This window comes from Callorhinchus milii, unplaced genomic scaffold (assembly GCF_018977255.1).
Source record: "Callorhinchus milii isolate IMCB2004 unplaced genomic scaffold, IMCB_Cmil_1.0 Scaffold5, whole genome shotgun sequence".
NCBI classification, from domain to species: domain Eukaryota; kingdom Metazoa; phylum Chordata; class Chondrichthyes; order Chimaeriformes; family Callorhinchidae; genus Callorhinchus; species Callorhinchus milii.
Window position 1 is genome coordinate 19,630,728 of NW_024704746.1, and position 13,334 is coordinate 19,644,061.

The window sequence follows — 13,334 nt, forward strand, 5'->3', positions numbered from 1 at the left end:
GCTTTGAGACATTTTGATTATGCTCTACAAGAGGCGACATCAAATGCAACTATCAAATGCAAGTTATTAAATGTACTCATCCTTTATCAAATATTCCTTTTTTGCCAGTTCACTTTTCAGTGGACAGGATACTGTTATGAAGATGTACATGACTAAAGCATTTATAGTAATAATAATAATCCTCACATTTGATATAGTGCCTTATCATGTCTTCTAGATGTCTCAAAGCGCTTCACAGAATATACTGTAAAGTGAATTGACTATATATTTGTGGGCGAAATGCGGCAGCCAATTGTGCACAGCAGGGTCCCACAAACAGTCGTGGATTGAAGTGACCAATTTCATTATTTTTTTTGAAGGATTATTATCCGGCATGTGGGGAAAGGAAACTTGCCCAAGGTTTTGTCCTGCCGGGAATCAAACCCAGGTCTTTCGCTTGTGAGGCGAATGCTCTAACCACTGAGCTACAGGACTCCACATTTTCTCTGTAAACAAGTTTTTTTCTCTGAAAACAACCTGGCAAATCAGTTCTGAAAAATCCATTAATAACTTTGGTCAAAACAGAATTGTTGCTTAGAAATGTTTCACTCCCCACCCCAAAAAAAAATAATGTTTTATTACTACTTTCATTCATTATGCTTGTGTTTTGTGTTGTATTTTGGTTTTGTAGCGGTAATGGAAGGCTTTAATTTTTAATGTATTGACCACATTGTGAAGTGTTCCCTCCATCAAGTACATTTTAAGTAGCAGCTTTTTGTTTCCTGAAGGAACACCAAGAGTACAGTTTGGACATTATATCAAGAATTCTTGTTAATTATTCAAGGAGGCAAAGTGCTGAAGTCAAACCCACGATGCATTTTGAAGCAAGTGTTCAGAAGCTTGTTATCTAATCAGTAATCATGTTGTTTGCTTATGAAGAAACACAAAAATTGTTTCTACATTTATTTGCATCTTATTTAATTTGTTAATCATGCTTATTTTTATAATTCACTTGTTTCTTTACAAATGCAAATTGTGCATCTTTTCACAAGGCACAAAGATCAAACAGTTTATTTTATACACTGTATGTTACGTGTAAATTTTTTTTTGCTTACGAACAGATGACAATACATTTGCTATCTCAGATTATTTTCGACATTTTGAATGGACAGTGAATGATCATGTATACTGGAGCTTAATTATGAAAATAGTGAACTGCATTTTAAAAGAAGAAATGACTATTTTAAAATAATGACTATCAAAAAATAAATCACGTTTGCTTTCATTTGTCATTTTGCAGGGATTCAGTAAGTTTATCCAAGTGGTTTTTATCTGGTTAAATTGTACAGAAGAATATTTATTTCAACAGTGAAATTCATGGGCCTACCTTCAAAACAATCAGTTGGTAACTCCACTAAATAGAATGAGCTTAACACATTGTAAACTTGGGTATAGTATTACAGGAGGGGCAATTTGCGCAAGGCATTTCACGTTTTGAAGAAAAACCTTGACTAGCCATCCTAATCTTGTTCAAAAGTGTAAGTGGTATTGCTATCAAATCAAACATACGGAAAGCTTTCTGCAAAACTCCACTGTATGTAATTAGAGCTAAGAATCTCAATTGTAAGGACTTCTGAAGAAAATGCCCTGGAAGTTGGTTGAATTACTCCAATTGAAGCACTTTTCCTTTAATTGTCTAGAAATGGTCAGAACTATCTTCAAGACTATTAATGGCAACATTTTGAAAACACAGATTATTAATATTCCTGCTGTATAATTTATCTGAAGAGTATTTACTTCTCAACTAAGGTTCATTGATAAACACGCAGAGGCAATAACAGTTCTTGTAAAATGATTGCAAAGTATCTTGTCATAAACACAATATAAATCCCAGTACTGCAGAAGATAAATATGACCTTAAAATATCATATTCTGTGTTTAAATAAATCCCTGTGATTTTAAACCTTAGAATAAATAGAGCAGGACAGCTACTTCTTTGAAGGAGAAGGCACAATCTTTATATTGTAATTCTTAAGGACGATGGGCAAATGTCATTTAATGTTTGCTATCCTCATCAACGTTCCTTTCCACAATACATCTACTTTTCTACATAACTCAAGGGAGTGTGCATAAAAATAAACATGGAATAGTTTTGAGATTACTACTGTCCAGAACTGACAGTATTGCTGTTTGCTTTGCTTGCACCAATTGCACTCCACAAATGAAACATAATGGGTCATCTTTTTTTGACCACGGGGGATTGTCAAAGTAGTTAAGACATTTTGTGGATCACTTACAACGGAACTAAAATAAATGAATACCACAAAAGACAAAATAAAACCAATCTTCCATTTGATGCAAGATCAATAGAATTTATAGGAAAGACGTGACAGCTATGTTTGTAATAATCAGAATTTTTGGTATGGAATGGTTTGCTATCTTTATTAATATCAAATTACAAATTCTATATTGTAGTAATAGGAAACCTTGTGCTTAATACACAATATTATTGTGTGCAGGGAACAAATAGGCAGAAAAGGAATGGAATATTAGGAGATTAAACTCCTAATTTCATTTTAAAATCATGCAATCTGTCTCTTTTTAACTGCATCTGTCTACAAAAGTCAAACACAAAATATGGAACATGCAGGAAAGATTAATAATGTGTCCGACACCAGTTGAATACTTGTAAATATATTCAAATTATATTAATTGTGCCGAATTGTAGAGTTCAGTACACAGTGTTCAATGAGATTGCTCTTGATGGAGTTGACACAGACACGATGGGCAGAATGGCCTACTTTGTGCTGTTAATTTCTATGGTTCTAACATGTAGTATACAGGAAACATTATTTTTTAGCAAAAGGTCTTTTTTCTGATGAGTGCAATTGTATAGATCACAACTTCTTATTCACTACTGTTGACGCACTAAGGTGTACAATACCATAGACACATTGTAAGAAATGTCTCTAATGGCTGAACTAAACAAAGACGCCGGAAACACCAGCTTACAGCCATCTAAAAATTGATCAAACAGACCGATTGGGGGTTTTGGTGTAATTGTCCATAATACGTGCAACTTTATCTATTCCTTAAACTGTGCTGAAGGGCAAATGCAATAATGCAGTTTCTAAAGACAGTCTTGTTTGAGACTCTAATGATCTTAACAGGAAGGAAATGCAATTTGAAAGAAGCTCATGCATGTAATTCATTGTTATGGGGTTTTGTTGATCTAATTAATAACTGTCAGCAACTGAAAAAGTACAGCTGGCTTTCAATGCATAGCGTGAGGTAAATTGCCTTCAAAGAAAAGGCACAGCCCTTTCTTAAAGATTTGTAGGTCGACAATAGAAAGTTGACATCTATTGTTATATCTGGTAGAAGTTACCTTAGAGATCATGTCAATACTTCATTGAAAAAAATGTGAAGGGTGACTGACAGGATTGATCAAATATAAGTCGGCAGCAAATAGTTTAATTTAATTTGTTTGGTTAATAAATTTAGAGAAAGCGTCAACCTTTGTGGAGAAGATTGATTTCTAAAAAAAAACAGATTTATACCAAAATGTATATATAGCCATCATTTTAAAATTGTATGTCGAAAAATAATATAAAATCCACATAGTTTGCATTTTCGTTGAATACAATGAATAAAAATGGTTTCAGAATTAAGCAACTTGATGGGTTCAGTGTGATTACATGTTATATATTTCTTTCTCCTCAATATGTCATTTCTATGCAAATGACTGTTTTCATTTGATTTAAGAAAAAAAACTCAGCAAATGATTCTGTATCCTTTTCTAACTTAGGAATACCATTGTTAAATGCAATCAATAACTATCTTAAATTCTGTTTGAAGATTTCGAAACAAATGGATATCAAAAACACTCGGATAAGCTTATGATCAGAAGATTTGCATATCCCTAGATGCAAAAATCTGATTCCCTTGGTTATATCTCTAAACAAACTCCAATATATATCATAGAATATTGAATTTTTCTGTTGCTGAATAACAAGCATGAGTGAAATCGATGAATATTTGAATGCCTGATAACCTTTACAATAAGACAGGCAACAGTTTGATTCAAAGGGATATTGTTGGTTGAGTGAGACTTTAATGAAAAAAGACAGATATATTATCATAATTGGTACTTGTTCTCCTCTTTCTCAACATAGATGTCTCAGATAGTTTGTACTTCTCAAACCCTCTTTGAATCTAGTCCTAAAATTTATGTTTTACAAGAATTGCAGTGTCAGATCTGTTTTAACTGGTTTGATGTTTAATGTTTATGTAGAATACATCCTGTGAACAATGCATAATGTATCAGTCAAGTGATACCTCTGTTTTCAATTGTTTTCTCTTCTCCAGTTCCACATCAAATGTATTTAGAAATCACAGTTACATAATTTTTTAAAAAATATTTCATCTGTCAAGCGTCCAAAAAATATATAAAATGATCTTACAGCGAGATATTTGACTCTGTTTGTTCATTTCAGCATACTTAATGCACTATTGTTTGCATTTTAGCCTTATCCTAACTGGGCTCAAACAACAGTGGCCCAAGCCTTGAGAGAAAAGACCAGTGTGAATGCATTCAGAGATGGACAACACTGATTAAGAACCATCATTGCCTAATCCAATTGTTTTAAAATCAGATTTAAAAACAAATAATGAAAGATAACTGCACTGTGATAGATTTTACAAAGGTCCTAGTTTCAAAACTAGGTATTTGTTTCCAAGTGATTATTTTTCAACCAGAAGGACTTTTTATGATTACACAAACCTTCTAAGTCCTTTGAGATTTTGAAAGTCACTTTTGTTTTAAGAAAAGTTATTTGTTTTATTTTAAATGACTGAAAATCTTGGGACAGTAATTGACTTTTAAATAGGGATTTCATCCAAATAACCGAATAACACCTCTATCTTATGATATTGGAACTGCACGTCTTCCTCACCCTGCCTTTGTAGGACATTACATGGTTGGAATATCTTTCCAGGATTGATTTTCTTTGGCAAATCCTCACGGAATATTGTTTATCCTCCATTTAGTCAGACGAGAGCAGTACTCAGCCTCTTGTCCATGATCAGTAATGTTCCAAAAATCTAATTTTCACATTAGTCCACTATTTACTTCCTGTATCTTGCATTTTTAATTTAATCCCAATATCTATGGAGGATCTGAAGCAGTTTATTGATTTTTGTGTGTTTTGTAAATGTGCATGTGAGAGAGAACGGTGGCCATCAGAGACGACATTGCTACTAGATGCTGTATGTATTTCCTGCTCAAATTCCATTTGGTAGTATAAGCAGATAAGGAGATTTATTCGGCCTTTTAAGTAATTATGTTTTTCATACTCAGATGAAAAGTGATATGCATGAAGCTTTGAATACAATTGTACGAGTCAGTATAATAGGATGAAATCTGTTTTGGTTGGATATATCAACACTAAAATGTTGAGGTCATTTATAGCAGTTTTGTAGCGATATAAGGTTTGATATGTGAAAATCTATCAAGTTCAGAGAATTTTTTCAATCATACATAAAACCTTATTCAGAACTGATTTCTTTCGAGATAGGCAGAAGTTATTATTCTCCACAAGAGATAACTATATTGATATTCTAGTTATTACTTTTATTTCCAGTGCTATTTCAGAATCTACACCTTTTGGGATTGAGTCAACTATGGAAGTGCATTACATTTTATTACCAGAAATGAAATTAAACTCTGTGAGATCCACTACTTTTGCAAGATTTATATTAGGCAATACTGCACATCACTATCATTAGCAAGATCTTGGTATACAATGCAAACTGTAGTAGAATTCTGTTTCAAATGTTTGCAATTATTAAGACAGAAAAATCTAAACTCCATGCCAATTCAANTTTTTTTAATGGAGAAAAGGAAAACAGCCAGGAGAGGAATTCTATAAGACATTTGGCTTGAACACCTGCTGATGAATATAATGATTCTTTTCAGATTTGAAGACTTTTATTTGCATACTTTACCATCATCTGGGTGCTCACACATAAACATCACTAGGTATTTGCTCTTTGACCCTGTATGAACAGATGAAGTGAGAAAAAGTAGGAATGACAAAAATAGAAATTGCTGGAAATTTACTGCACGTTGATTAGAGACCGGAGTCAAAGCAAAGCTGATGTTCTGTTGGTTTCCCTCCTCGGAACGTTTATTTTTCCTTTGAAATGTTGTGCCTTAACCTACAGAACACCCTCCTCCTACTCCTCCATCTAGCGCCCATTCATGTTTAAATACTATGTAAAAACGTTCCTCTTCGACTGCACTTACCCTTGTCTCTCACTTGTCATCCAACCTCATCTCTGTGAAGCTCTCTGAGATTTTATCCTACATGAATGTCACTATGTAAATGCAAATTGTTGTTGTTGATTCACCTGCTGTTGCATTTCCAGCAATTTATGTTTTTATTTCAGATTTGCCACATTCAGATGCTTGCTTTGCTTTATATGTCAATGAAGATTATATCAGATTATATCACTTGTTTTTATTCAATGAATCCACAAATAATACTAGCCTCTTAGCATCCATAATGCTATATATCCCACGATTTCTAAGCCCTTTAAATTGGGAACAGCCACTGGAGGGATTGTCTATCATCACTAGCATCATTATTTTTGTTATCAATGGAGCCACAAGCATTGCACCTGTAGTCATGACAGATCAGGCTTGACAGGGCTTAGCTTATACATCAGGAGGATAATAATATGTGTCTGTATACTGAGAGAATTCATGTCATATTTAGTAGAAATAAAAAGAAATGTGTGATGGTGAAAATCAGAAATAAAACCAACAAAACCGATCAATTAGCAACTGGAGAAAATGATAGGATAACGCTTCAGGTTCGACCCTTCATCAGAACAGGAACAATTACAGTGCAGAAGCTCCTGTATAGCACAGAGGAGAGATCAAATAGGACCAGACCAACAAAAAGACATTAGGATGAAATTAAAAATTGTCGGCAACTAACCACATACACAAAGGAGCAACTAATGCAGTGTTACTGGAACTGAAACATCGCAAAGAGATGTAAATGGGTTGTGGTGGTTCCATGAATGGTGACGTTAGTATGATAATTATGCCCTGTACCTTATGAGAAGCAATTAGAGAGAATTGTTGCTGCTCTGCAGCTGCTAGTTCCTGTTGAGGTGTCTACGGTGAGTTACAAGCTTCAGTTACTTCCTTATGCTGGGATTTGTGTATTGTTGTACTAGGGGCTGACAGCATCCACACCCCACATCCATTATACTGCTGCTGTCTTTCCATTCAAAATGCCACAGACATTCCAGCTTTGGTTCTGCACATGTGCATGGTGCTCAGTAACAAAGGGTATCAAAATAACCCTAATGCAGATCTTGAGCTGCACTTTAATGACAACCAGTTTCGCTCGCGAATAAATTACATAAAATGTAAGGGCCAAGGAAATGGGCAGAAAACATTCAGGCCAACTAGTCCATGCTGGTATTGAAGCAGCAACACGTTTGGTCATTCCATTAGCCATCGGTAGAGACTTCCAGTAAAACACTGAAGCATAGCGTTCCGTATTTGGAGAATATACATAATAAATATTGTGTGAATAATCAATAATCTAATCCACTACCAAGTAACAATTTTAAAGCAACCCTCACCCCAAAGGTACATTTTGAGATGAGGAGGAGGCAGCAAGTCGGAGGGATCTGCGAATGGAATTCAAACACTTGTTAGATATAGAGTGCAATGAACTGTATCTTTTCATGCCACTTGATTTATTCTGCCTGCAGAGAGGTGCTTTGGTGTCCTCCAAAACTAAAATCCACACTGAGCGTGAATTGCACTGCTTCATGCATGCAGTGATTTTAGGAGTTTCAGGGGAAACTGGAGCAGCTGGCATTTTTGTGGTCCATTTCTCTTGCCGTGCTGTAATTACCTGGTTATTTACTACCACAACTTCAGCAGCCCAAATATTTCGCACTGAGGCAGAAATAAAATCCCGTGAAACATTCTTCATAAAATATAAACGATAAACCTTATTACAAATGTTCTGAATTGTTTTATGTTGTCAGTTTATAGTGTAATTTGGAAAATAGTTGAGACAAACCTAGACAACAGCAACATCTAGTGGTTAGAAGACATTATCTTCTAATATTTGAAGCTGTATCAAAAATCTTCTACAGGAGCTGTACTCTATTTACATTTGTTTATAAATTCACAGTCACTACACTTGAGAGCAATTCCTGGTGAAACACTTTGAAACGTTTTGATATTGTAGGTGCTGAATCATATGCAAGAATTGTTATTATTACTCCTAATTATATAATGAAAATGTGCACTGTGTTGAAAGATATTTCATTGGATGTCCAACATAAAATGGAAAATTTCAGTCAAGGCCATTGCTTAAACATATTATTCTTTGAAGAAAAGTACAGTGCAAATAGTATTAACAATGCCAAGAATGAATGGAACACATTTGTTCCATCAGATTTATCTGTTCACAAGTATAGCCTCATCTGTAAATTACCACTTGCGTGCAGTGAAATACAGGGCATTTTCAATAATATATAACATCCGTCCTTTGGATGAGACATTAATCCAAGGGTCTTTCTGCCTGTTCAGGTGGTTGTTAAAGATCCCATGGCCCTATTCGAAGAAAAGGGAGTTTCTCCTGGTATCCTGGCCAAATTCCACCAAATAAAATTGGTCGTTTCATGACTATGTGTGGGACATTGCTGCGCACAATTGTGCTGCCGTGTTTGCCTAACCATTAACTCCAATTCACAGTAATTTCTGTGAATCACTTTGAGACTTCCTTCCGACTTCCTTTAAGGGGAAATACCAAATGCAAGGGTTATTATTATTTTATATAACCTTTTTATGAGAGTTCTTGTATATCTTCCCGCAAACATTATAGCTTAAAATTTGAACACCAGACAATTCTCTCATCTAGTTTATGGAGTTGTTTCATCTTGTTTTTGTTTCAATTACTCCTATATGTAGATTGCATTAGAATTCAACAATATCTTTAGCATGTTAGGCCAGTGCACTAAATTGGTGAACTGCATTCATATCAATGAGTTCAGACTAACCAGCTCATTTTACATATTGCAGACTAAACGAAAATTAGCATATTAAGATTGAATTTGAATTGACTCTGTCTGAATAAGGACCTGTGCACTACACCAAACATGGATTTTTTAAATTTCTAACAATTTAAGACAATTTTAAAGACTGTGCCTGGAGAGGAAACACCCCAAATAGGACAGTACTAGAATGTCACAATTTGGCATTCATGCTTAAAATAATAATAGCTACATTTCTTTTGAAATCTTTCAATTTACTTCCCTGTTATTGCCTTATACAAATCTCCTCAGCTAACAGAACTCCTATTGGAGTTTCCACCCAATGAGAAGTGGTTGACAATGAAGAACTTGGGAGTATGGAAACCAAAGATGCATGCCACCATCTCGTGGCTCGTGCTCCTTCATGCTGCTCCCAAAAACATACTTCAAGCGCTCTGGGACATTACCCTACATGAGGGGCACTATATAAATACAAGTTGTTGTTGTTGTTGCAGAAGAACACACACTTGGTCATCTCTGGTAATATTGACTCCTATTGAACAGCTTTTGAAATCAATGCATAGAGCCTTTTCATTCATTTCAATACAAAATGTATTAACCAATTACCTTAAACAATGAGGATTGTCTTTTTGTTGAAAAAAAGTTTGTAAAGAATTATGATTTAACACTAGACGCCTCGGGTTTCTTATGTCTGTTTCTGAGATCTTTTAGAATAATTTTGTTGGTACAGTAAACTTGATGGCGAGGTCACTGAACCTGGTCCTGGAAGCTGAGTTAACAAATACAGTTTAAATGTGACTCAATTACTAAATGACGCAATGTAAATATTAGCAACGCTCAAGGTGAGCAGCTCCTTGGTATAGACAAATCAAAGGAGTATCATAGAATTAATTTACTGTTACCTGAAGACCAAACACATAATAAAACAATAAAAGCTGATTTTGATGCTACACTTGTGGTCAAAGTATTCTTGGCTTCTCCATCAGAAAACATTCTGTTTAGTTTTACATCCACTTGATGCAGGCTAATGTATTATGCACCTTTTACTGCAGGTAAATATTACCACATAATAAAACAATACCCATAACTGTTTACTTCCAGAACTTATCAGCTGTGGCATTGAACATTCATTTCAAAAGTTAACTAGTATTATAAATCACCCTAACATAAATGCATATAACACTGTAGAGATAGCACTCCAATATCAAGAGGGACACATTGTGTTAATGTTAATTGCATACATAAACAGGCCCTCTGCGAGGCAAATAAAACTCCAGAATAAAATTAATGATTTTGACATTTACCCATTAGATTAGGTCATCTTCAATATTTCTTTTCTTTCAATCTTCCAAAGGTTATTTGCTATAAATTGTTTATCAGCTTGTGATAGTCCATACTGTAATTGCTCAATATTCCTCAAGTGAAGATTTGCAAGAGATGTGATGTCAGCCTGGCCTGTGAGTAAGAAGGTTGTGCGTTCAAACCTCAGGTCAGGACTTTGAACTCACATAGTCCAGGTTGACACTCCAATGCGTTGCTACAGTTGTACCCCTTTTTTGGAGCTGCCATCCTTTGGATGAAATTTTAAATGTAAATGTTCTGGTGGACGATAAAGATCCCATGGTACTGTTCGAAAAGAGAAGACAGATCCATTCCAAATAATCTGGTTCACTTCCCTGTTAATGTTCCCTAACTTTCCACACAAATCTGCCATCCAGCATGTGTAAGTATAACATACATGAAGTTCTACTTCAACACAAATAAAAACTTTGCTGGCTCTTTATTTCGCTGGAGAACATGAGTCGTAATTTGATTTATATAACAGAGTAGTCAAATACACTTTGTTGTCACTTAGCAACAAACACACTGGAGCAGGGATGTTACATAAATGACACCATAATTACAAAGTACTATCAATTTATACAGTGAAAAAAACTCCACTGGAGATTAAGAATCTGTGATTCTTCAATAAATTGTATGAACTAATAAATGACTTGTTGACTTTCTTTTACTATTTAGTACCAGCAGAATTAGGGCAGCCAGTAACTGAGCAATGACAATTTCAAATGCACAACCCAGTCTCCTGAACCAGAATAAAATGCTTCAGAGACATAAAATAGACATAAATCTAAGTGATTTATTATGGTTTGACACAAGAGAGGATGAACATGCACCATGCCCAAAATTCCAGAAAGAAAGCTTAAGTCGTTGTGTATTTTCTGAGGATGGGAAAATATGCACTCCTTTGACACATCTATCTCATAATCAAAGAAATGTGAACTTTTTAATATCCAGGAACTTCTCTTGTCCCTTTTTGATGCCCTTATTCCATTGCTTGTGCTGGCAGTTTGTTCCATATGATTATTATTCCTTGTGCAAGGTGAGAGTAGTATGGGGTGGGGGGTTAAAAAAAAACAAGTCTGCAGTCTAACAATGATGCAGATGTCGCTTTATCTGCTTCCAAATTTCAATAATACACTTTACAGCTTGAACATTACATCTCTGACTGTTAAGTTTATTGTTTACAGATTTCACAAAGCCTGTGGTGAGGTTGATTCAGGAGGCAAATGTTGTAAGGCGAGGTACGACGACAAGAATATAAATTGACAAATTAAGGAAATGTGTTGCAAGCAGAACCAGCAAGAAGGCTTAAAAGAGAAGATTATATGGAATATTTTATGCGTGGACTTGCTGAATGTTTAGTTCAGTCACAATTAGCTTTCTTTTAACCCTGGCCCACATGTGTTTCATGGTGTGAATGAACTTGGAAATCCAAGAAAAAAAAATCTGAGCAAGTAACAGTTCCGTGTTAAGGAACATCAAAGCAATCCGATCTGTGATAGTCGTAGTTTTTGTGGGGTTAGACTTAAGGGCTTCCTCCGAACAAGAGTAGCTTTGACCTGACACCGTGTTGTCAAGCTTTGCTCGAGGTTTATCTGCCAGTGTCAAGCAGCTAAGAATTGAAAGTATTATCAGCTGTACGATGGTGTCTTGGAAGCAGCGTGACTTCTAGAGAGCTGCTGACATGAAATCTTCCTTCTGTGTTAAGTTTCGGGACTCTATTCCAAGTTTAATGAAATGGTACTTTCAAAGGGGCTCACCAGGACTGTCAGTGGGAAACGTGGCTCTCAGCCCTCCCTCACTGTTTAACCGGTTAAAGGCTTTGCAGCGCACAACTCGGGCTCACAAACTGGGCTGACGAACACCCGAGCCATTTAACCCCTGGTCTTTTACATGATAATCCCTCCAAAAAAACAAAAACAATAATTAAATTGGTCATTTTCAATCTACGACTGTTTGTGGGACGTTGCTGTGCGCAATTGGCTGCCGCGTTCGCCCACAAATATAGTCAATTCACTTTACAGTGTCTTCTGTGAAGCGCTTTGGGACGTCCTCCCGACGTGAAAAGCGCTATATCAAATGCAAGGATCATTATTATTATTATGATGATGATGGATCGCCGGGAATTAATAAGGTAAATCACGCAGAACGTCGCATAACTAAATATGAAGCTTAAGAAACACATTTGCGAATCCCTAGGCTTTGAAAAAACAGCTATTATTACAATTGCAATGAACGTAAAAAAAGACTTGGCGACTGCAGGGCAGACGTTTCACTTGTACCCGGGTTTGCTGTTGGGTTTCAGTCGCCCTCATTTCAGTTCGATTAATAAATCTCAAGGCAATGATGATGTGCCGAGGCGAATCCCGTGGCTTTTTTTTTGATGGGATGCACAACGTTACGAAACACACGTTGTTGAGCCTACGTCTGCAAATCAAAATGCAAAACAGGTATTAATTTTTTTAAATTAATTTTAATTAATTAATCAGTGGGGTTCGCAGATGTCCGGGAGGAATCGTGTTTGTGTTGCTGCTGTACCCCCCGCGGTTTAACAAGATCGACAATCATCCTTTTTTGAGCATTTGACAGATAGGCTTTGGATGTTTGACTTAAAAAAAAACTGTGCCAGAGAGAGAGAGAAAGACAGAGAGAGAGGGAAAAAAAGGAATCCCTTTCCAATCAATACGGTTACGATTCTGTTTGTGCTTTGCAATCTGTTGCGCCGTCCGAAGAAAATAATACAACATAAGAGCGCAGGAAATGCCGCATAGGGGGCGGATCGAATAAACTTTGCACAGATCGATCCTCCTCCAACTAATATATATATATATATATATATATATATTTCTGACTCTCGAGCATTTCCAGGGAGGGAGTCACAGTGTCAATCAATGCACATCTCCTCATCTGTCAAGTCACCCCCC

At 35.8% G+C, this 13,334-nt stretch overlaps 1 non-coding gene across 1 annotated transcript; it reads right to left on the reverse strand.

The window, feature by feature from the left end:
• Positions 1-402: 402 nt before the first annotated feature.
• On the reverse strand, positions 403-474 carry trnav-cac. Its single transcript has one exon. It is a non-coding gene; the product is annotated as a tRNA-Val (tRNA).
• Positions 475-13,334: the final 12,860 nt, after the last annotated feature.